This window comes from Peromyscus maniculatus, chromosome X, assembly GCF_049852395.1.
Source record: "Peromyscus maniculatus bairdii isolate BWxNUB_F1_BW_parent chromosome X, HU_Pman_BW_mat_3.1, whole genome shotgun sequence".
In the NCBI taxonomy this organism is placed as follows: domain Eukaryota; kingdom Metazoa; phylum Chordata; class Mammalia; order Rodentia; family Cricetidae; genus Peromyscus; species Peromyscus maniculatus.
Genome location: NC_134875.1, coordinates 103,511,915 through 103,537,494, shown reverse-complemented (window position 1 = coordinate 103,537,494; position 25,580 = coordinate 103,511,915).

Here is a 25,580-nt window from a genome sequence, read left to right as displayed (position 1 = left end):
TATACCCATAAATCAGTGCATCACTCAACCCTCATCAGAGAAACTTCCTTCAGTGGATTGAGATTAACACAGAGACCCACAATTAGTTCATATTCAGAGAATAGTAGACTTTGCAGTGTTCAGCTATACATAGGATGTATATGTCATACATCTTGTTTCAAGACTCAGTAATATATTCAGGAGATGATAGAGAAAGATTGTAAGAGTAAGAGGTAATGAAAAACTCCAAGGAAGCAATGGTTTCCAGACACAACAGGCCAGATGCATGTATGGATTACAGTGACTGTGACAACAATACACAGGATATGCACAAGCTCAAAAGACAAAATCCCAGTGTGGAGGAGGGATGGTATGCATAAAGCCCCATTCATAGCTGAGGACTTATTGGCATTTGATTGTTGTTGGAGATGGAAAGTCAATATTCTTCAATGGAGTGATATCTGATATGTATGACCACACTCCATGGTAAGCCCATAGATGGGAGTACTATCAGCCAACACAAACTAGACTCCATAGATTTTTTTGTTGTTTTTGTTTTTGTTTTAAAAAGAGAGAGAGAAAAAACATGAAATTGGGTGGGAAGGAAGTAGGCAAGCTGAAGGAAGGGAATAAATATATTCAAAATAAATTTTATAAAATTTCTGAATTAAAAATAAAAAATAAAAAATTATTTTAAAAAACATCATGAAAATATGTATATTATACTTTTGAAACACATCTATATGTCAATGTATATTCACAAACGTTTCTGAAAGTGACCAAATGTTAATTTTGTATGAGTTATAAAATATGTATATGCCCTCATGAAAAGACATGCTCTAAAATTAACATTGGATACTACTTTGTGTTTAATGCAAAGAACTTTATCTACAAAATAATCACTGCATAAAACATGGATGCTGGTTAGTATTACCTACAGTTTTAGATGACTAAAATGATGCATTTCAATACATGAGGCTGGAAAAATTAGATATACTTAGAACTCCCAGAAGTAATTTCTTCTATTTTATATTCTGAGTTCCCGACTTCTGATACAAATAAGGTTTGTGTATCCATGCAGCAATACATTGAAAGAAATGCAAAACAGTTTCACTAGAATCAATTTCACCCCTGAAAAGCAACTGTCTTATATAGCTTCATCATGTTTTCCAAACAGAGTTAGTTAGACAGTGGACTTGGAAGCAGGGATTCACATTGAGTTGGAGGTGGAGGCCAACTACAACTTCAGATTTATTTTGTGACAACATCATTTATATATTTATATATGTAATTAATATCTTTCACCCCAAGTGAATGTCTTGGTCTTTTAAGTAACTATAACAATTTCTATGGACAGGGAGACTTAAGCAATAGAAATTTTTTTTTTTTTTTTTTTTTTTTTTTTTTTTTTTTTGGTTTTTCGAGACAGGGTTTCTCTGTGTAGCTTTGCGCCTTTCCTGGAACTCACTTGGTAGCCCAGGCTGGCCTCGAACTCACAGAGATCCACCTGGCTCTGCCTCCCGAGTGCTGGGATTAAAGGCGTGCGCCACCACCGCCCGGCTAGCAATAGAAATTTTTATCTCACAGTTTTTTTTTTTTTTTTTTTTTTTGGTTTTTCTAGACAGGGTTTTTCTGTGTAGCTTTGCGCCTTTCCTGGGACTCACTTGGTAGCCCAGGCTGGCCTCAAACTCACAGAGATCTGCCTGGCTCTGCCTCCCGAGTGCTGGGATTAAAGGCGTGTGCCACCACCGCCCGGCTGTCTCACAGTTTTATAGACTAGAATTCTGAATTCAGGAGCCACCATAGTTGAGTTATGGAAAGGTGTCTCTTGCTGCCTGTAGTTTTTCACTTTCTCATATCATCTTCTATGGAAGAGAGGAAAATTGTTTTGTATGGTACTTTTTAAAATCATACTAATTATCATCACAAAGGCTGAACTTATATAGTCTAGTTACCTCCCCGAAGCCCCAAGTCCTGATTGTATTACATTGAGGATTAAGATTTTAATATACAAATTTTTGAGAAATTTAATCAAACCATTTCTGCCATTTCTGAGTCATCCATTTTTCACAAATATGCTCCTTTATGAATTAATTTCAATCACTTAGTAAAGATAGGATCAGAACATACAGAAACCTAAGCACATGTCTGTGCCACAAGCATCTTATCCAAAGTTATATATCAATCTGTTTATGAGCTGGTCTTATTCATCAGTAGTGGTTAGGCCCTAAATTTTGGTATGAGCAAACAATAACAGAACAGAGATAGCAACTATTTTTCACATAGATCAATAGTTAAACAGACTTCATGGGGAAGGAAGAAAAAAGATATTGCACACATTGAATTAAATTGTCATAAAATAAGATATCCTGAATTTGTTTTTTTCCTGTGTTACAGTTGAAATAAATAATGAAAAATACCCATTATTTTTTTAGACTTGCAGAAAACAATGAACTTCCCTTATCTGCTTGGCAAGCTTATTAACTACAATTCTTTCCTTTTTTTTTAAAAAAAAAAAGGGAGGTCATCCTCCTGCTGAATTGAATTTTTCAATCATTATGGTAATAATATTTTCACGGTTGTATTTGCATATTTGTATTCAGAGCTCTCGTTTCTAATAAAGCACTGAATGGAGGAAAACTAAAATGATAATACTGGATACTAAGGAAATGTATACTTTAGATGCACACATGTAATTGTGGTCTTAAGTAAAAGACAGGTACAAAAGGAAAACTTGAGTTATAAATCCATTTTCTTTCACTTTTTAGCAAGATGTATCTTATTTTCTTTTACTTCAATTGAGCTGTCATTGGAGAAATATCTGGTTCTTAAATTGCACTTGAAACAGTGTAGAACTGAATTATTTTCTCAAACACTACAATTAGATCAAACCTACAATGATCATGGCAAAGCAGTGAGCATATCTGGAACATATGCATTATTACATCATTAAGTCACTGAGGAACTGTTGTGTCATATCAGGAAAAATAGGAAATCTTCTATTTTGCTAGAGAAGGAAGCACAGGTACAAGAAACCACTCAAAGATCCACAGATATTGTTTACTCCTGATAATCAACCCAGGATCTGTTGAATAAGACAGTATTTTTTTTTTGTGAACTGCTGATATTTTTAAAGATTTAGATTTATCATATAAGTTTTTGTTTGAATGTTCTCCTGGAACTGGAGTTACATGAGGTTGTGAGCTGTATTGTGGGTGCTGAGAATCCAGTCAAGGTAGTGTGCAAGAGCAGCCAGTACTCCTAACCACTGAGACATCTCTCCAGCCCCATGATGCTACTCCTGTACAACCTTCCTACAAGATATGTTTACCTTCTTTGCTATGGAGAGGGAGGTCATGTAACTATGCTCATAGCCTCTCCTGCATAGTACACCCTGATGCAAACCTCTGCTCTCTGGAACTTACCTCCCAACATGGGGAATGCATCAGTTTCAGACCTTCCCCGGGGCCACACAGTGACTAGCATTCTGGGGGTGGCTGCAAAGCTGAGAGTCCCTATGTCCCCTACATGATACTTTTATGAAATAAATTGATAGTCAAACAACAACAAACTAGAAATATAATGACTCTGCCAAAGTCATATTTCAAATTGTAAAATTAATGTGAGCCATGTTCTTATTTGCTATGATCAAGTTTAGTATTTAAATGACAATGTAGCACATAAATGACAAATACTTAAAAGTATATGAGACAATGTAACAATCAAATCCTCCCTTGATAATTATACTTTCTAACATGTTGTGTTTGAAAGTATTAATTCCCTGAAATATTTATCTGATGTTACATGATTATACAAAGGTATTGTGCCAGTTTATAATTTGTGAGTAGAACAAATGTCACAAGTAAGAATATGTGCCCCGCCTGCAGGGCTTCAACGGGTTCTCAACCACCCTAAGGAGGGAATGTAGGGACAGGAGAAACAAAGGAAAACACACCAAGTCTAGATTCTGATCAATTTGCCACTTTATTTCCTTCCAGAAGGGTTTATATAGTTCCTGCAGGGTAGGGGGAGCAAGAAGCTGTCATCTGCATAAGGTGGGGCAAGCTAACAGGATGTTTGTATAGGATGTTTACAGGGTGAGAGGGTCAAGGTCTCTGACTCAATGTCCTGTTGTTAGGCAACCAGACTGTAAGCTGATCTAGTTCCCTGTCTTATGGGGGGGGGTGTCCTGTATTTTTCCACTAACTAGAGATTCTGTCCTTGTCCCTGACAATTATGTATGAGAGTTTTTTATGGATTTATAATTTTTTTAAAAAAATACCAGTACTAAACAGGGCATCTTTTTTTTGTTGTTTTGTTTTGTTTGAGACAGGGTTTCTCAGTGTAGCTTTGTGCCTTTCCTGGAACTCACAGCTCTAGCCCAGGCTGGCCTTGAACTCACGGAGATCTGCCTGGTTCTGCCTCCCGAGTACTGGGTTTAAAGGTGTGTGCCACTGCCGCCTGGCCTTAAACAGGGAATCTTAATGAATGTTTGTAAAGCCAGCACTTGGTAGGCTGAGGCAGGAGGAATTACAGGAAGTTGAATGCCATCCTGGACTACACAATGAGTTCCAGAAAACAAAAGGAAAGATACAGAAGAACTAGCATTTGTTAAAGTGCTGAAAGGAGTTGTATTTTTCTCTCTTCCACTGTCTTCATTCAGATTTGCCTTACATATACTTGGCATTAGTAATTTTTTTAGAAGCCTTGATTTTTCTTCTGGATTTTAATTCTGTTAAGCTAAACTATGTTTTAATTGTTTACTCAGTTCTACAACAGTATTGAGAGTACCTGGCAAACAATAGGCACTCCATAATTTTTTTCTAACTAAATATTTCTTTTAAGGAGAAAGTACAAGGCTTATGAAATGGATGTGATGATGTCTCATAAAGAAACTGAGCAGGAAATATTAGAAGAATCTTTAGAGGGAGTTCCTGTGAAAAGCCTGTATTGTCTATTTAAAATTTTAGACTTTGAGTTTTGGTAAGCTACCTTGAATTGTCCCAGAGAATAAAAAAAAACATGTATTAAAATTGTAAAGTATTCATTTCTCCGTCATTGGGGAGGTGGTGGGAATGGGGGGGTGCTGGGGGGAAGGGGAGGGGGGCAGGGAGGGAGAAAACAAGGGAATCTGTGGCTGTTATGTAGAACTGAATAGTATTGTAAAATAAAAGAAAAAAATAGAAAAAAATTGTAAAGCATTGTTTTAGTTCCAAAATCTACTCCTAATTCTTTATTAAAAATAAACTCCAAGGAGGCCTCCCGAAAATCATATGAACTATTTTATTTATTTGTTTGTTTGTTTATTTATTTGTTGTACTAGATTGAACCCATAGCATTGTGCATGATAGGCATGTATTTCATCCCTGATTTATACCCTCAAACCTTTTTAACATTTTTTTTTTTTTTTTTTTTTTTTTTTTCCGAGACAGGGTTTCTCTGTGTAGCTTTGCGCCTTTCCTGGGACTCACTTGGTAGCCCAGGCTGGCCTCGAACTCACAGAGATCCACCTGGCTCTGCCTCCCGAGTGCTGGGATTAAAGGCGTGCGCCACCACCGCCCGGCCCCTTTTTAACATTTTTATTGAGACAGACTTTCAACTATTTGCCTATGCTGGTCTTGATTTGACTCTGTAGCCTGGAAAAGTTCAGAACTCCTGATTTTTGTGCCTCATCCTCTCAAATTTAGTGTTTATATGTGTGTACCACTATGCTTGCTTTGTGAATTTTTTCTTTTTAAATCCTGTTGTTAAAATACAATATTGATAGTGGCAGAAATAATTTTCTCCTGAGATGAGCACACCAATGTGTAATGGTCAGCCAGAAAAACATACATGCCAATAACATTATACAGACTTATCAGATTATAGTTATGAATGTATATGTATATGCACATAAATATATGTATGGAATAACAATAAAAAGGAGGTAATGAATTTGAAAGAGATAAGGATGGATATATGGGAGGGTTGATTTAGAGGGAGGAAAGAGAAGAGAAAAATACTGCAATTACATTATAATCTCAAAAAAAATAGAAAAATAGTAATTTATGAAAAATGTGCACTGTAACTGATCTCAAATGCTATACAGTAAATTAGCCTAATATGCTCCAATATCTTAGAGTATTATAAATCTCAAGACAATATGGATGGTGCAATGTAAAAATGTCTATGTGCCACTCAGTAGTTTGTTTTAGATAGATAGATAAATAGATGATAGATAGATAGATAGATAGATAGATAGATAGATAGATAGATAGATACAGAAATATAGATAAAGCAAGAAGAAAGGAAAACCTTTGTCATTAATTGACAACATTAGATAACTCAGGTCTTGGAAATTTGGTAAGATAAATGCATTTCAGTCAATTCCACCATGCAATAATATATACCACCCTCAGAGGGCAAAAAACAAACATGAAGTATATGATGTAACATACAAAGTGAACCATGTAGATATGTCAAATTTTGATATACAACATAGGAAAATCATTCCATTTCCTCCTTTCATACACACACACACACACACACACACACACACACACACACATACACAGACACACAAGTACACCTTACCCTAATCCACTGTAGGAGCAATTTTCTCTGGCAGTCACCAGTGAGAAAGAGCAGAAAACTGATGAACATAACTCCCAAGTTCCTTAGCGTGGAAAAAACATCAACAGATATGCAATTAGAAGCCTGATTGGCATGTGATGGGGGTTTTCAAAGCATGGATCAAAGTTCAAATACTTACTAGTGTGTCCCAAGTGGATGAATAGCACAGATGGAACACAGAACCAAAGCAGAACTATATTAGCTCCCCAATCAAGCAGACGTCTTAGTATACAGTAACGATGTCAATCTGTCCAGGTGAAACACAGGCATTTCCATACCTTGCATGTCTGGTTAGACCCAAACAACAATTATGCATATATAAAAAAAGTAAAGCATAGGGTATAAACTTGTTGGGAATTATACAGTGAAAAGATAAACGTTCTATGACTACAAGTACCGCAACTTTTGCTTTGGAAGGCTATTGGAGATAACATTCACTTCTTGCTTCTGAGAACTGTTTTTCAGCAATAGAGCTTTCAAAAATCATATATACATAATTCAAGGCCTTTAAAATTTATGTTAAAATTTATTTCAGTGACCTAATAAATCAGCACTTGGCACTAACATATTATCAGAACATGTCATATCTTAAAAAAAATAAATCATAACTTAAGAGTAAAGAAAGAAGGTATTTTCAAATCCAACAGTCCAAATAATAACTAATGGGAACATTTTTAACCTAGACAATGATTTACAACAGGACTTTCAGTTGGAATAAATTTAGCTGGAAACTTTACATCTATCAACTGGGACTTTTGGCCTATTGTTTATAAATCAGAAAGTTAGCAAAGAGTCAGGGGCTTGTAAATGCAGACAGTAAATTTAAACTTTTAACACTTGATTTATAAATAAGTTACTTTAAGAATTACATTAATAAATAAATTTAATAAGAAATTATATTTAAAATTAGGTTAAATATTGAATTCATGAGTAATGAGTAAAACAAAAAAAATGTACTGTTGCTACTCTGCTTTTCATCAGACTATGACAGGAATGTATCAAGAAGGATGCCAATTCTTAGCAAGTTCAATAAAAGAATTAGTTTACTCTTAATGTTTATTTTTAATTTTTAATTTGTGTGTGTGTGTGTGTGTGTGTGTGTGTGTGTGTGTGTGTGTATAGAGTCCAATAGAATCCAGAAGCATTGGGTCACTTACTTGAAGCTGCAGTTACTCGGGTTCTGATCCACCTGATGTGAGTTTTAGATACCAATCTTGGGTCTTATGGAAGAGCAACATGTGTTCTAAATTGCTGGACCATCTCTGCAGCCCCCAGTTATTTTTCATTTTAATATAGAAATTTAATTTAAATACAGTATTTAATTTATAATATTTTTGACCTGCCATACTTGAGCACCCAAAAATGTTTATATGTAAAACATTACCTGAAAAGACTCCATCTAGTTCCATATCTTTCTTTTACATCCCCAATCTTCCTTTTCTCTTTGATTTGTTCACATTTAACTTTCCTCTAATTTCTCCTTAGAGTAGAATTGATGATGTGCACATGTGCCATTTTGCTTCCACTTGTAGCCATTTCACATGAACCTGAAGATATGACACTGAAACAAAGGTACACAAGAAAACACACACACACACACACACACACACACACACACACACACACACACACACAGGATTCCTCATTTATTTATTCTGAGATTTCTGCTGAGAAGCCAGGAAAGGAAAACGTCATAAAGGCACTCCAATGGAGCAGACTCAAAAGAGTTAAAAGGATTAAGAACTATTTATTAGCAGTTAAATGACTCAGAACCTAGGATCAATGTGACTTCTCTGCCTTTCTCCAGCTTGACATCAGGAAGACACCATTGCGAAGCTGTCCTTTAAAAATTATACACTCACTATAGACAGGCTTGAATCAAATAATTTCTGATGGAGACTCATTCTGACAATTGTTTCTCACTTTTGTATCTACCACTTAAACAACCTTCTGGGCTTCACAATCATTAATTTTCTGGAGACACTAAGCTAGATTAAACACCCTGGCTCCCTATTTCAGCTGTCTTGTTCCTGTTTTGTATCCTATACCTAGGAACAGGAATATCCACATGTCCCCAGAACACCTGGATGATACCTCTTGGCCACTGCTCACTCCCCTGACAAAAAAAAGAGCTAAATAATATCACAGCAACCCAATGCATTGTGATCACTAAGGACTTGCATGGAAGGTACCCACATTTCTAATCCCTCTGTTTCACTGACTAGTTCTTCTTTTATATGGGTACCCTGGACCATTTGCCTCTAGTATAAGGTCTCAAATCAGCATCTTAACATCTATGCAATCTCCTGTGATGTGTGACAAAGAATACCCAAGGATTGTCTTAACAACCCCTTATTTGTGGTGTCTTCATTGAATGTCTTGTTTTCCATCCTTCACTCAAGCCTTGCTATACACTGTCCTCAAATTCATCTACTTTGTGGCCTTTCAGTTTGGCAGCTGTTTGGGAGAATACCTTGAAAATAAATCATGTTCCCATCTCAAATTATAGATTGAATTCTAGTTCAATTGCACCAAATAGGTTTCTTGGTAGTGGGCTTTGGAGAGGACTTACATGTAAGAGTTTCCTAATAGCAACTGACATCGTTTTAAAATACAGCTTTAAAGATAGAGTAGATTTTAAGGCTTGATTATTAGAAAGTCATAAAGCAAATAGGTTTTTCAAAAATAAATAGAATGAAATAAAAGAACACAATGTAAACCTAGAATTAATATTCAACATTCATCCACACTCGATATTTACTCTCAAATTTTTTAACAATGTACATAAATTCGAATAAAATAATTGAACCTTTCTGCATTCAAGTTGGAATTTCAGAGACTTGGGCATGTCAATAAATTATTCAGCTAGTGAAAAATTATGAGAAATCAGAGCAACAGGACTCATAAGGTTGGGGGAGAAAATCTTCCATTGCAATACTGAAGCAGCTCCATTAGACCCACTATAAACAAAAAGTAAATAAAACCTATGAGATTGTATAAAATCAATTTCATTTGTATTTCATCATCTTTTGTCTGTGTTTTGAAAGACATGAATAGCAGCCACTAATTAGGAGGCACATAGAAACACATCAGTTTCAATAATTTTAAAACATATTAATTCTAATACTGTGAAAACAGCCATTTTACCAAAAGGATCCAGAGATTCAATGCAGCTCACCAAAATCCCCAAGTCATTCTATACTGAAACAGAAAAAAGACAATCTTAATTTTCTTTTGTAAACATAAAAGACCTCAGGTAGCCAAAGAAATTTTGAGCAGTGATAGTACAAAAACAAGAACAACAATAATAGTAATAGCAATAAATCTTTAATTAGTAGATAACTGATTTCAAAATAAATCACAAAATATTAGTCACAAAAAAAACATGGTACAAGCACAAAAACCTACATACATCTCCTGTGGGATGTTCTCTATGCTGTTAATGTGTTGCTCTGATTGGTTAATAAATAAAGTGCTGATTAGCCAGTAGCCAGGCAGGAAGTATAGTGTAGGTTATATAAGGAGAGAGGAGAATTCTGGGAGGTGGAAGGCTGAGTCAGGAGACACTGCCAACCACTGCCATGAGAAACATGATATAAGATTCTGGTAAGCCATGAGCCATGTGGCAAGGTATAGATTTATAGAAATGGGTTAATTTAAGATATAAGAAATAGATAACAAGAAGCCTGCCATGGCCATATAGTTTATAAGTAATATAAGTCTCTGTGTGTTTGCTTGGCTCTGAGCAGCTATGGGACTGGTGGGTGTGAGAGATTTGTCCTTACTGTGGGCCAGGCAGGACCAGGAAAACTTCAGATACACACATCAAAGGAACAGAGTAAAAATCGATATATAACACCACTCAGCTCCAGAGCACAAAAGTTTTTATAAGAAAGCCAACAATAATCACTGCAAAAATGATAGGTTCTTTAACTGGTATTGGGAAAACAATATACATATATGTAGAAGAAACTATACACTGATCTCAAAACTGCACGGATATCAACTGTGAATGGAACATAGACCTTAATGTATGCCCAGAAACTCTGGAACTACTAAAGAAAAAAAAATAGATAAAAACCCTTTACAATACAGGAATGAATAAAGAATTGTGAATAGGACTCCATTGCTCAAGAAAAATGACCAATACCTGACAATAGGGACCTCATGAAGTTCAGAACCTGTAAACCTAACGAAGGAGATAACCAAGAGAAAATATTTGCCAACTAAACGTCTACCAAAGGGTTACTATCCAGATGGTACAAAGAACTGAAGAAACTAAAAAAAAAATGTCAAAAATGATGTGCTGAGGAGAGGGACAGAGAACACTCAAAAGTAAAAGCAAATGGGTGATAAACACTCTAAAAATATTCATTATTTTCAGACATCAAAATATGCAAATTACTGTTTTGTTTTGTTTTACCTCTGTGGATATTCAAAAAAAAGGGCACACATCTGAAAGTTCAAAGCTAGCATCTAACAATGAGAGAAACATGTGATATTTATCCTTCAGGATCTTGGTTACCCCAATCTGAAAAATTGTTTTCAGCTCATTCCATTTTCCTAAAAATTCAAAAATTTCACTTTTCTTAACAGCTGGATAATATCTCATTGTGTGAACATACCACATTTTCATTTTCCATGTACCAGTTGATGGACATCTAGATTCTTTCTGTTTTGTGACTACTGTGAAGAAAGCAGCAATGAACATGTATGAGCAAGTATCACTGTAGAAGGATGCATAATTCTTTGATTAGCTGTCTAAGAATGTTGTAACTGGGTCATTTGGTAGATCTATTTTCAGATTACTGAGGTTCTTCCACAGTGATTTCCATAGGGGCTGTACTAGTTTGCACTTGCACCAGCTGTGAATAAATGTGCTCATTTTTTACATCCATGCCAACATTTGTTGTCATTTTTTTTATATCTTAGCCCTTCTTACTGAGGTATGCTGCTAATTGCTTAGTCCTGAATGGGCCATCTACACCATACATTTTCCTCCCAAAATTCAGAAATCACTGCAGAGGAGGGGGTGGAAAATTACAATCCAGAAGTGGTAGGTGACTACAAGGAAACTCTGCTTTCCAAACAAAACAGGGCAGTTGCACATAGTGGTTGTGACAGCATGCACAAAGACCTGTACAGGCTCCATTAGACAAAGTCCCATAATGGTGTGAGGGGAGGTAGGGCAAGTCCCAACCCTGTCTAAGAGGCTAATGGCAACTGATAGTTGCAAGGAGAAAGAGCGTTAAGTTTTCTTCATGAGTGTGGCCCCTTGTGGGTTAACCATATCTCAGTGCAGGGACACACACTGAAGTGTACATTGGAAGCACCAATTGGACCTTATGGGTTTAAGTTGAGGGGAAAGAACTATGAAAGGTCAATCTAGGAGAAGCTGATGAAGGAATGAAGATGATCAAAACAAAATTTTGACATTTTGAATGACATTTCTCAAAATGTAATTAAAATGGTTTTTAAATCTTAAAAAAGAAAATTAAAATTAAAATCATTATGAAATGCCATCTTACTCAGGTCAGAATGGATATCATCATGAAAACACATGATAGAAAACATTAATAAAGATGTAAGGAAACAGGAACCATTACTCAGTGTTGTTGAGAATGTAAACTTGCATGGCCACCATGGAAATAATTATTGTGGAGTTTTCTCAAAAAGGCAAAAAGAGAACTATCATAAAATCCAGATATCCTACTCCTGGGATTACACTCAAAGAGCACTATGCCCTACAACAGAGATACTACACATCCCTATTTGTTACTGTTCTATGTTCTATTCACAATAACAAGGAAATAAAATCAACCTCCATGCCCTTCAGCTGATAGGTAGAAAACAGAAATGTGGCACACATGAAAAGTAGAATTTGATTCCACTGTAAAAACTGAAAATTTGAAATTCTCAGGAATGTGCGTATAACTGGAAAACATTACATTACCTGGGTTATCTCAAACTCTAAAAGAAAAACAAACACATGTTCTTTCTCATATGTGGACTCTAACTTATAATATTTATACACATGTATTTACATAAAAATGATAGTATATTTTGGTCAGGAAAAAAAGGGTCCATGAGAGTAGAAAAATTACTTTAAAGGAAGATGGGGCAGATAGTAGAACATATGTGGTGTGAAAGTGGGAGGAAAAATGTAGAAGGTAGAAAGTTTTAAGCAGTAGTAGAGGGTACAGAGAGATGGGGAAAATGAGGTGTTGAAGGAAGCTCAACTAAAACTAAATATGTATGAGAAAAGATAAGGAAATCTGCTATTTTGTAAAGTAGTTAAAAATACAAGTTTTAAAAGTAAAAATTAAAATTAAAAAAGGCAGCCTGAAAACAGTTATAGTGTGTGGGTAGATAAAGCTGCTCCCAGAAGCCATAAAGATATTAAAAGAAAATCCCAGTGCCGGGGGAAGCTGCTTCCCTAAAGACTGTTCAACAGAGAAGCCCTTTAGACCTCCTATACAATACAACCTATTGGCACTGCTGTTTTTGCCTGAAGGAACTAGATGGTGAGACTCTATTGCTGAATCCACAAACTTTGGCTGAAACACATAGTGAAATTTATCCAGATGTTTCCTCCCGGCTGAGTAGCTTTCACAGTGGTAGAGGGTGCTACATGAGTTGCCAAAGGAAGATTGTCATCAATTGTCTTACTCAGCTGTGGACCCTGCATGCTCTACAATGGACCTGTCGGCAAAGAATTGCTACCGATGCAATAGTGGCATGAATGCTATGAGAGTGATCTGTGACATTCTGATTTGATTTGAGGACCATGCTTCAGCTACTCTCAGCTTTGGTCAAAGATGCTTCTTTTTTGTAGTAAGAAGTGGTTTACTTCAAAGACAGGATAAGCACCAAGAATAAAAGACTTTGAAATATTTATTGATTCATGAGACATGTATATCATCACCACGAAGTCTCAGGATGCACTATGAAAAAGAGAGTGGAAAGAATGTAAGTGCCAGAGGATGTGGAGGAATGTTTTGAACCACAGTCTTCTGGATGTGAAATGACTACTGCACCCATGAGCTCACAGCAGCTGTAGTTACCTATAGAAAACTTGTACAATATATGGCTCTTAAGTGGCCCATAATGGATGGAATAGGAACTCACAAGGCCCCAACACTCCTCACAAGCTATTAGCTTTAGTTGTTGGGGTTGAGTTAGGGAGAGATGTTAGTAACTAGAATTAGAAGCTTAGTCTTTATACACCCAGTTTGGTTATACTTTGTTGCATCATTTGGGAAGATACCCTAGAGCAACAGATTAAGTGGTAGTTATGCCTCCTGGATATAGAGAGATGCTGAAACTGCGAAGCTTCTGTAAGTCAAAGGACACAATAAATAAGACAAAATGACAGCCTACAGAATGGGAAAAGATCTTCACCAACCCCACATCTGACAAAGGGCTGATCTCCAAAATATATAAAGAACTCAAGAAACTAGACATCAAAATATCAAACTATTCAATTAAAAAAATGGGCTATAGTGCTAATCAGAGAATTCTCAAAGAAAGAATTTCAAATGGCTGACAGACATTCAAGAAATTGCTCAGCATGCTTAGTCATCAGGGAGATGCAAATCAAAACAACTCTGAGATACTATCTTAGACCTGTCAGAATGGCTAACATCAAAAGCACTGATGACAGCATGTGTTGGAGAGGATGCAGAGCAAGAGGAATACTCCTCTACTGTTGATAGGAGTGCAAACTTGTACAGCCACTTTGCAAATCAGTGTGGCAGTTTCTCAGAAAATTGGGAATCAATCTTCCTCAAGACCCAGCTATAGCATTCTTGGGCATAGACCCAAGGAATGTTCAATCATACCACAGGGACATATGCTTAACTATGTTTATGGCAGCATTATTTATAATAGCCAGAGCCTGGAAACAACCTAGATGCCCCTCAACTGAAGAATGGATTAAGAAAATATGGTACATATACAAAATGGAGTACTACTTAGCAGAGAGATTACCAAGTTCTCACAAAAGGCAAGCATACATAGTTTATGTAATCATCTACAACAAGTGATGCAAATTTCACATTCTTTAGGCACTTCCCCTGGAACTGATCCCAGCAAACAAAATTATAATTTCATAAAATTTATTGTTTTTAACTTGGCTACAAATATAGTTCATATTGAAATATTTTGTAGAGTGGCATATTTCTTGTATTATTAATGGAAACCTTCAGATAAAGATGAGAATAATTGCCTTGTAGATATGCTGTCTGTTTTGACACAATAGGAAACATAAAAAAGATGTTATCTTAATTTGTCCTTAACATTTTTAGCTTTCTTCAGGTGGCTCTTTTAAAAAGAATAAACAAATTTAAATTGTCAGACCAACTTTGGCTTTTGTGTCTCTTTCCTCATTGTTTAGCCATCCCAGCTGCAGTATGAAATAGAAAATTTTTCTTTTATTTAACACATTGAGGATGAGGTTATCTCAATATACTTTAAACATGTTCTTCCTAGCAAACAGAAGCACAGTATTGGTAGATGTGAACATTCAGAACATAACTACTGTGCTTCATGAGTCAACTTATGTCAGCTTGAACTCCTTTCCCAGTAGATTTTCTACAACCATCCAATGAAATTGCTCCTATAAAAATTAGAACTTTGTAATTTATACTTTCAAAGGACTCAGAAATGACAGACAGCTTTAAAGGTGAAGGGAAGTAAGAAATCTTTCCCTGTAAAAGTATCTAAGACTTTGAAATTTGGCTATATAGGGATCATGCAGCTTATAAAGTCTGATAGATAGAAATGTCAGAGAGTCCCAAACAAGTGGTAGGTATCCACTTCTTCATCTCAGCCAAGCACTGTGGAACAATCCAGCACTAAATGTTGAACAATGAAGATGCCCTTCTTTCCCTTTTCCAGAATCAACAGAGCAGCCAACTCATTATCCCCAACTTAGCCAGAGGAATACTCTAATTTGTATTCGCTGAGATGTAAGCATGTGGGACAAAGCAATTCAAGGATGCTCTAGGGGAACAGATTTCTTCCATGATGACAAAGACTCTCCCTCAAGTACCTGCCACTTTCCACAGAAATTTCCCAGTGTGATTCTCTACAGATATCTTTTTTAGGGAGATGTGCCACAGAGGGAACCCAGTAGATACAATTACTTACTGCCTGAAATATGGGGGGAGTATGAAAGACATAATATACTTGGCTGCTATGAACAATCAGACAAATGTAGTTACCATAATTCAAATGGATCAGTCTGGTTGTTTTTATGTACTTAACTAGGTAGAAATGTCAGCATGATTGAAAGAAAGCTTCTGTGTCTTTCAAGGTACTTCTGACCTTAAAAAAAAACATATAAAACAAGGCACAATTTGCAGTTATTCAAAAGGCCATCAAGATGCAGTTTAAATGTGAGCTTTGGAGAGCCATTTGCATATAAAGTGTGCTGCTTGTGAGCTCATGCACTGCATTAGAGTTCCCTGAAGTTGAGCAATGAGCATCAATAACTGGAATGCAGGCTTTGAGTTATAAAAATGTTTGCCTTGTGAGAAGGAAAGATCAAGTTAATTTTTCAGGCTGTTAGTGGAAGTCTATCTGAGAGCATTTGGAGCTTTGCCTTCTGAACACATGATTGTTTTGTCACTTTTAGAAGGATGAAGTAATAGAGGTCAGTGACCAAACATACTTAGCAATGCTTCTAAAGAGCTTGATACCATGACAAAGAGTCTATTCTTTGGATCCTTGTCGAAATCACCAAACCTGAAGAATGATTTTATAGGGTCTTATTCTGCTGGGTGGGCTTAAAAATCAGGAAGAGAAACATTCCAGATATATTTTGTATGCTATATCATCCAATATTTTATAGGCAATAAACCATTGAAAGGGCTTTTATATAATCCTGGCTCAATCAACCTTGTAAGTGCATGTCTGTACACATATATATTATTGCCCTATTTATTATCTTGCCTTCTCAGTGACAATTTCAAATCTTTGGAGGAATATGTCTCTAATTTTTATACAAAGTAAATATTCCTGACATAAGATTTAGTACAAAGGAGTAAGATATTATGGAAGGAAGATAACAGATATGAAGATGAGAGGAGAAAAATAGATTTATAAGTAATACTAAGAATCAATGTGTAACCTAAGGTAATCATAACCTTACTATAAGATAGAAATAATCCTAACTGTTTAATAAATATTTTATTGCTAAATTATCAAAAGAAATATAAGGTACTGTTCTCTCTATTGTACAATGGGGAAAAAAGAGATCATTTGAGGTACATTAGTTTCTTGAACTCACCAAGGTAAAAAAAAAAAAAAAAGTCGAGTTCACATTTGAAGTCTGCTCTGATTAACTCAAAAGCCTCTGCTGTTATCTACAGAGCACAGATATTTTTGGTATCTTAGCTTATGTAATTTCTCAAATATTTAGTAAAAGAGAGGCAAAAGGTCCAGGGTTTAGCAATTAGGGACTCTTTGATGATGGAAATTGCATCAAGCTTATTTTAATGCTAATATTATTTCTTAAATATGTCATAGCTTCCAGGCTTCAAAAAAGCATCAAAAATTGGAAGCAAGGGTTAGAATGTATTTGGAAACATTCATCTTTCTTCTTCACCCCTCTGCCGAGAAAACATCTCAATCCTCAGTTTAATATAGGAAAACTAGCTTCCTCACAGTCCCTGAATATATAGAAGCTAAGATATGCAAATACAAAGAACTATACATTAGTCATGATCTAGATATGCATGGATAAATATTTTAATGGCCTAAATCAATCTGTAAGTACAGATTGGTTCCAATGTTACAGAGATGTAGTTATGAAAGAACTAAGACTGGCCTGTGATCATATAGATTCCTTATGAGGATATTTCATGGGAATTTTGTTCTATTAGGAAGAATAGTTGTACATTTGAAAGCTACTCTGAAGTTATCTACTGTTTGGTTCTTAAATTCCTTGTTTTTCTTCACTGATTTTCAACACTACATGAAATATTAGTTAAAATAAATTTACATATTTTCCTCTCCCAATAAATTTTATTTAAGGTATTTTGTTTATGAATTTGAGTTATATTCATTATATTTGTATTCATTAAATATAAAGATCTTGGGTTAGTTCTTTACATTATGTGAAAAAATTTAAATGTATTTTGTATGAGTTTTCAAAATCATAAAATTAATTTCTGAAGAGGAAGTAGCTACTGATTTAGATAAAAAAGTATATTTTGAAAATGATTCCTCCTCAAGCTGGGTGGTGGTGGCATATACTGTTAATCCCAGCACTTAGAAGGTGGAGGCAGGAAAATCTCAGTGAATTCAGGGCCAGTCTTGTCTACAAAACGAGTTCCAAGACAGCCAGGACTGTTACATAGAAAAACCATCTCAAAAAACCAAAAGCAAGCCGGGCGGTGGTGGCGCACGCCTTTAATCCCAGCACTCGGGAGGCAGAGCCGGGTGGATCTCTGTGAGTTCGAGGCCAGCCTGGGCTACCAAGTGAGCTCCAGGAAAGGTGCAAAGCTACACAGAGAAACCCTGTCTCGAAAAACCAAAAAAAAAAAAAAAAAAAAAAAAGCGAAAAATAAACAACAAAAAGATTCCTTCTATTTCTGCATGCACACATTTGCACTAAGTGCATATCTGATGACTATGGAGGTCAGAAGGTGGCATCTATTCCCAGGGAACTGGAGTTACAAATAATTGTGAACTTCTACACAGGTGCTGGAAACCAAACCTGAGGTGTCTGCAGGAGCATGAGGTGCTCTTAATATCTAAGCCATACTTCCAGCCCCATACAAGCATTATTTTTCATCTGAGATATATAAACAAAAGCAAAATGTCAAATTCAAATATTTAGGTAAGATTAAAATTTCTGAATTATTTCTCCAGGACTTTTTAGAAAAGATGAAAATTATAAAACTTAAATAAATACTATTCTTGCTTAACTATGACTTAATTCACATAACTTTATGGGCCTTCTGGCTAATGAATGAATTTATTTCATCTGAAAAGAATGAAGGTTTCTCTGTCCCACTAAGTTCCCATAGTCCCATGGCCCACTTATAAAATAATCATTGAGAGGCTTAATATTATTTGTAACTGTGTGGCCATTACCTCAGGCTTATTACTGACTAACTGTTACACTGAAATTAACCCATAATTTTTATCTATGTTTATCCATGTGGTTTGGTACCTTTTCTCAATTCTGTCTTGTCATCTTGCTTCCTCTGTGTCTGGCTGGCAACTCTGGACTCTGCTTTCCCCCTTCCCAGAATTCTCTTTGTCTACTTGCCCACCTATACTTCCTGCCTGGCTACTGGCCAATCAGTGTTTTATTTATCAACCAATTAGAGCAACACACCTTCACAGCATACACAATGACATTCCTCAGCACATTTATATTGGGGATATTTTGATCCTTTTACAAATATAATTACAGTTTTTGTATTTTCACATATCTGTATATTTATTGCTTAAAAATAAAATAATGTGCAGTTCTAGATATTTTCCCTAAAAAAATGAAAACTGTAGCTGAAATGGCCCCATGTGAGGCTACAAATGCCCCAAGTTGGGTGCCATTTGCAGCTGAAGTTTTCCTGTGTCCTACCTGGCCCGTGGTCAGGACAAATCTCTCTCACCTGCCGGTCCTGTAGCTACTTGGACCCAAGTAAACACACAGAGGCTTATATTAATTAAAACTGCTTGACCATTAGCTCAGGCCTACCATTGATTATCTCTTAACATTTAAACCCCATCATTCTTATTTATGTTTAGCCATGTGGCTTGGTGCATTTTCTCAGTTATGCCTTCACATCTTGCTTCCTCTGTGTCTAGCTGGTGACTCCTGACTCATCCTTCCTCTTCCCAGAATTTTCCTCTCTGCTTATCCCACCTATACTATACTTCCTGTCTGGCTACTGGCCAATCAGCATTTCATTTATCAACCAAATTGGAGCAATACACATTCACAGTATATAGAAAAACATCCCCAGCAGAAAACAAAGTCACATAATGATTTATTTGGTACATAGCACCTTTGTTCATAATAGTCATAAATGCCTTTCATCTAATAAATGTATAATCGATTTTTTTTATTCTGGAATACTATTAACAGGAGAAAACTCCAGTGTCTTATGTTCAATGAGAGATACAAGGTACAAAAATGTGACTCTAAGACTTCATTTTAGTAAAAAATAAGTCTTAGGACAAAAATTTCATCTGTACTTGCCAGATGCTAGTGGAGCAAGAAACTGACTATAAAGGGACATGAAGGAACTTTCAGGAAATGGTCCATATAATTATTATAGTGATACATATGTGACTGTATACATTTACCACAGTTTTTCACAACATTGAGAAAAAAAAATATTATTTGTCTCTATCTAAATTATACCTCAATATATCTGATGTGAGTGAGAGAAATAAAAACTTTATAACAAATGCAGCATACAACTGTGATAATCTTTGGACACATGAAACTGCTACTACTTATAATATGTTGTAAAACTGAACAGTATGCCAAAGAACCCCCATTTTTTCACAAATTGTCTTTAAAATAATTAATTCTGATAGATGGGACAGTGACATGATGTTATCTGTATCCTTTACAACATCTGTAATGAGAAATAATTTAAAGTTTTCTCTTTGTAAAAAGATAAGTGATATACACCCACTAGATATACACACAAACTCAGGTAGCTACTGACAGAATCCTGGAAAACTGTGTTCATTTGACATTAAGATATTTAATTCACCATAGTACATTTGAAAACTAAATGCATTGCCATCTAATAAAAATAATGTTACTGAGACCTTGTAAAATAGAAAGAATCAATTCTATAGTTCACTAGGTTATTCTGATCTTTCCTTTATACGATACTTATTCATTTGTACTTTTCAAAGGGACATGATACTCAAGCATTGCAGAAGAGGAATTTAAAATTTGACCCAGAATTCTCAAAGGCCAAAATACAGAAAAAGACTACTACTGTGAAGAAACTTTACTTTTATGAGCCCTACCTGGGATCAAGGTCTCTAAAAAAAGTGCATGCATAGTCGTGTGTGTGTGTGTGTGTGTGTGTGTGTGTGTGTGTGTGTGTGTGTGTGTTTGCTACAGTAGAAAAATATAGGCATCTTTATGAGAAATGTAGTTTTTGTAGCCTCTGGACCTTGTCAAGGGCTGGTTTTCCTTGGAGGTGCTTAAATTTTTAGAATAAATTAGGGCCAGAAGCAGGTTTAGGTATAATTGGTAGAAAAGCTAGTAATATTGTGTTCCAGGTTCTTGAGGCAGGGAAAGCCTTCCTGATTTTTGGAGTTCCACTAAGCAACTTAAGGCCCTAGCCAAAAATCAGTAGCAAGCTTGCTCGCTCTGGTTCCCTATTGTCTGCTCTTTTGTTAGTCTTTTCAAGGAAGACAGACTGGGAAATATCTGCAAGTTAGGAAAGAGTAAGACACTAGTAGCATACATATACGGATTTTGGTTTTTTTCCCCTCTAAAATAGACTTTTATGGACCTACTTAATATATGTGTCTTAATAGGTTCTCATTCAATCATTGTTTCACCTTGGGTACATTGGTCTACAAGTTAAACTTGTTCATCTTCGATGTATTCCTCTTTATTTATGTTCTCAAACAACTGCTAATCCTATTTGCTCATGTAATATCAGCACTCTTTAACATGACTTTTACTAGATTCCCTTATGTTGTCTGTCATGCAATGATTAAGAAGCAAAGCTTTAAGATCATAAATCTAGGTCTGAATGTAGAGAGATTACAAAGTTCTCACAAAAGACAAGCATAAATAGTTTATGTAACCTTCTACAACAATTGATGCAAGTTTCATATTATCTCTGAACCTCTTCTGGATCTGAACCCAGCAAAAAAAATATAATTTCATAAAATTTATTGTTTTTAACTTGGCTATAAATATAATCCATGTTGAAATATTTTGTAGAGAGTGATAGGTTTCTTGTATTATAAATGAAACCCTCCAGACAAAGATGAGAATACTTGCCTCTTATCTATGTTGTCTGTTTTGACACAATAGGAAACATGAAAAAGATAATATTTTAACTTTCATTAACATTTTGAATCTTCTTCAGGTGGATCAATAAAGAAAGAAAAAGCAAATTTTAATTGTCAGACCAACTTTGGTTTTTGTGTCTGTTTCCTCTTTGTTTAGCCACCCTGGCTGCACTATGACTCCATTTGATATTACATAACCAAGTAACGTATCTATTCTGGACCTGAAAATTATGTACAGTGCCTCAGCCATAGAGCTTTTATAGAGATATAAAACATGTTCTGTGCAGGTTGCTGGATATTGTCAAATACTTGATAGGCAGTGAGTGAATGCTAATGTGTTATATTTTCATCACATCACTTCAAAGTTTGCCTTCAGTTCGAGTGGATAAGTTCTTTCTTAATTACCTTAGTCAAATTATTAAGGAGGAGAATTATGCCAGCCTCAATCTCATATCAGAAGGTACAGATGTGGGATTGTCTAAGGCAGCAGTTTTCAACCTATAATTTATGACCCTTTTGGGGGTTCGAACAACCCTTTAACAGAAGTTGCATATGGTTCATAACAATGTCAAAATTACAGTTATAAAGTAGCAACAACAGTAATTTTATGTTTGGGGGACACCACAACATGAGAAACTGTATTAAGGAGTTGAAGCATTAGGAAGGTTAAGAACCACTGCTTTTATGATTCATTTTGTTAGTCAAATGACTACTTTCAATTACATTACCATTGCCTAGTTACTGAGTTTGGTTAAAAACTAGACAATTCAAGGAATCACAAGATATGAGGAACTGGTGTGCTACAGGAGGTCATAAATAGTTGGTACTGTTAATACCTAGAATATTAATATTAATATTCTAGAAACTGTGAACACAAATGTTCATGGTTGTGAATCAATGTACCTTTATCTCAGAAATGGTTGTGGTAAATGATTTCTTTTGATTTTGAATAGTCCATTAATTACTTTTGTGTCACTGTGCTTAAAGACATGACAGAAATGTAGTAGGAAAGGAGAGGAACATTTAGATCATGTTTTCATTGCTACCCTGCTGTCATGGTAGGAAGAGTGTGGTAGAACAGAACAGCTCACAGATAGAGATTCATGAGACTTAGGAAAAGGAAGCTCACATCATGGTATATTGAAAGCAGAACAGACTAACAGGAAAAGATTAATACAAAAGAGAGACCCCAAAAAAACACCATAGAATGTTACTTGCTCTAAGAGGCCTGAACTTCTACTGTTCCAGTAACTATTTAATTCTATTCAAGTTTTTTTCATCCATTACAAGATTAAACCACACACTATGTCAGACCTTTTGTGACCTGAATGTCCTTAAAAATATTCCCATAAATGAACTCGGAGGCTTGTTTTATTATTCTCTTAGTTTTTCTTAACATAATCTAGTCAACAATCAAAATTGGTGATTGCAATGAGCTTGGATGGTTGTATACATCTGTGTTGTAGTTAAGGTCATCTGAAAATTTTCTGTTGTGGTTTAAATAAGATCATTTATGCAATATTTCACACTAGACTAAGTACAAGTCTAGAAATATCAAATAAAATTGTTTGTATAAAACTGTCTGCACAGCAATCAACCTCTGACATGGCAGTAAGAAAAGCAAATGCAAATTGTCTCTGTCACTATCTGCGTGGTGAAATCTTTCTAAAGGCGAAGTAAACCTCCTAAGAATGTGGGAGCTCAATTTAGAATGAAATTATCTGCTTAGAGGTCTATGAGGATGATGTGTATGTTATTTACAAGGCAATTCCATAAAGTTTGCTGACAACATAATTAGAACAATAGTACTCTTGCCTCTCAGTCATTCTGACTCACCCCACACCGTTTCTGTAGCCATTTAGTTAAATAGACAAGTTGTCTACTGCTCTTCTAACCAGGCACAGTTCTATCTGGTCTACAACTTGTTTCCAAATTCTTGCCTGTTCTATTGGAATGATCTGTTTGTTCTTGGTTTGTCTATTTTGGAAATTGTTAGTTCTGGTGTGGTAGTGGGTGCCTGTAATCCTAGGACTCAGGAGGCAGAAGTTTAGGATACCTGAGAACTTTTCACAGAAAAAAAAAATGGAAACTATTTGGAGAACATTCCATAATTCATTTAATAAAAGGCTCATTTATTCAATAAATCATTCAAATAATTTCACATAATCTAATTATGCTCTATATTGTTTCCAGCATGAGTTATTCAATGAATCAGAAAACAAATATCTCTTTTGAAAAAAAGCCTTCTATTGAAAAAAGTCATACAAATTATTAAAATACAAGGTATTACAGATTGATAATAATTTAATTAAAATGAGCAATAAAGAGGAATTTTTTATTTTTAATATATGGATATATAACTAATATTGCAAAACTTTTTTATGAAATAAATACTGAAATTTAATAATTTTTGCTTGAAATATTATCATGTAGATAGTGACAAGATTGTTCAGTTAGCATTCTTCACCATAATAGAAAAATTTGTTCACATCCACAGCAGTAGGAAACAATAAATAGCTGCTTTTTTCTGTAATCTGTGACACTCTTTTCTTACTGTTGCGGTGAATTAGAACTTCTAAATTATAACTGAAACTTTAAAAGATCTCTTGTTTCCACTCTTCTATTTCAACATATCATTTCTAAAATATTGTGGTAATGGATTTTGGGTTAAATAATTTATTTTCTTGTCAAACATTTTAAAGGTTTACCTGTGTGTGTGCATGAGAGAGACTCACACAGAGAGAGAGAGGATTGGGGGAGAGCAGAGGAGCCCAGGGAGCATGCGTGTGAGCACACCTGCTCATCACACACATGCAATGGACAACTCTTAGAAGTCACTTCTTGACTTCTATCTTGTTGAAGCAGGGTCTCTTGTTTCTATGGTTGACTGTGTACTCCAGGCTAGCACCTGTGACTTTCTGGGAGGTTTTTCAGTGTCCGCCTCTTTCACTGCAACTGTGCTGGAAGTGGGATGCAATTAGGGACTGAACGTAGGTCCTCTGCAAGGGTAGTGTGTACTCTGAACTACTGAGCCATCTCTCCAGACCCTAATGTATCATGTTTAAGCATGGTTTCCTAAAGTTGCCTTTCTTTGAGCCTGTGAACTTTTTAGTAGCAGGCATTTTAGTTTTCATAAATGCAGCAGTGCTTTGCCTTTCCATCAAGTTGAAAAGAAGCAAGATTCTAGCAAGTTTGATTGTGTTCAATTTACCATTTGGATGTCAGTTAATACGGACTACAGTTCTGAGTATAGAGTGGAGAGCTGTGTTACTGGAATCCATATCCTAGCTGGATCAAGAAAAGAGAGGGAGAACAAGGAATAGGAGACCATGGTAAATGAAGACCACATGAGAAGGGGAGGAAGCAGAGAGCTAGGGAGGCCCACGGAGATCCACAAAGATACCCCCACAAAAGACTGCTGGCAATGGTCGAGAGAAGGCAGGAACTGACCTACTCTGGTGATAGGATGGCCAGACACCCTGTTAGTTGTGCCATAAACCCCATCCAAGGAAGGTCTGAGGAATCTGGATGCAGACATCCACGGCTGGGCCCCTGGTGGAGCACTGGGAGTCTAATTAGTGAGAATATTGCAAAACTTTTAATGATCCTGTATCATTAGTCAGAATGGAAACTGGATGTCTCAAACCAACCATATGCACAATAGAGGGAAATTATTCTAATAAAGACCAGGAATCATGAGTCATGATATACATCTGATATACATCAAGTCAAATTATTAGAAAGAATAAATGTAGAAACCTGAATGTCAAAAAAGCAGAGAATGTCAGGTAAGAATGGAAAATAAGGTCAGGTAAAACACCTGGCCAAGTGAAAGGGAGTTTCCCACCAGGAGGTCAGAAAAGAGCAGATTGCCAGAAACCAAGTCCACATTCAGAGGCAAAGCACCAGATGACAAAAACCAGATGAAAACCTTGAGTAGGAGAATTGAAAAACCTCAACCAAAATAAACTTTTGAA